The sequence below is a fragment of the Papaver somniferum genome, chromosome 8 (assembly GCF_003573695.1).
Source record: "Papaver somniferum cultivar HN1 chromosome 8, ASM357369v1, whole genome shotgun sequence".
Taxonomy (NCBI): Eukaryota; Viridiplantae; Streptophyta; class Magnoliopsida; order Ranunculales; family Papaveraceae; genus Papaver; species Papaver somniferum.
In genome coordinates this window covers 33956072-33957433 of record NC_039365.1, presented here as the reverse complement: position 1 = coordinate 33957433, position 1362 = coordinate 33956072, and positions in this window count along the sequence as shown.

The window sequence follows — 1362 nt, the reverse complement described above, 5'->3', positions numbered from 1 at the left end:
ATGTATTGAAAGAAATATGAAGACTCGAGAACACCACTATTAGAAGACCAACACAAAAGAAGACTTCATCATGCTGGGAGATTTCTCACGAAAGAATTGCTATCTCCACCATTCAAGAAATTCGTTTATCGAAATTGGGAAGTCGATTCAAAGATTTGCAAGCCAAGATTTAACTGAAGCACTTATCAGGAGGAGCATCATAGTGAAAGGAATTTTACTGGACTATCATGTTGTACTCTTTTTCCTTTGTCAAGGTATTGTCCCACTAGGTTTTTCATTGTCAAGGTTTTAATGAGTCAACATATGCATGTCCAACTCAGTTCTAAGTTTACTCAAAATTGTACTCTTTTCCCTTCGAGCAGGTTTTGTCCCTTTGTGGTTTCCTGACAAGGTTTTAACGAGGCAATTAGCTTAGACACAATGTCATCAGGGGGAGTGTTATAAACGTGTAATTATGTTAAGAATATCTAGGGTAAATCTCTTTTATTACTGGGATGCCCTTGTGTTTATCCCTATAAATAGAGGCTCTAATGTTGGTCTATTGTACTAATGAACAGAATTTCTCTCTCTCTTCTTCCCCTCTATTTTGTGTCTCCTTATCTATTTTCTAGTTTACAAGAAATGTGATAATTGTTGCCAAAAATAGTCTTTATAGCAGGCCCAACGATATTAACTTCAAACTTTCTTCATGGCTTCATAAGTAACAAAATGCACAGTTGTAAAAGCAGCAAGCATAACAATAATAGTCCTACAACTCGTATAAAATGGCTACTAAAACATATATATCAAAGTATGTTGTACTACTAACTGAACAAAGAAAAAAATTTAGAACGCATCATATTTTCCATAAAGGTGAATGTGCAAGATCCCGCAAAGAAAAACCATTTGAAGAAGTAATAACCTGGGTATTACACCACTTTTGCCAGTATATTTATACAATAAGGGGTTATATTATCCTTAACTCATCACAAATTAGATCAGTAAAATTTATCAGCAGTATCACGTAGCAAGTAGATAGTTGAACCCCTGTGATTTCTTTTCAACAGAAAGCTAAAGAGCATTAATAATCTCTATTTACTTATCCAGAAACACAGACTTCCAAATTTTCCTAAGAGTTTTCCTTATGTATGTATTTAAAAATGTTAAATACTTGCAGCACCTGACTATTTAATGCTAGAAGGGATAAAAAGAAAGAAGAAAAACTTACTTTAGCATCTCTGCAAAAAAAAATAACCACGTCAAAACAGGAGCAAAAGCCACAATAAAAACGCCCAAATTAATCTTGCAAAACATTGATTCGACCTCTAAAGATATTTACTTCCTTTAAACGAATGTAAAACATTGTTTCCTAGGATGAAATCT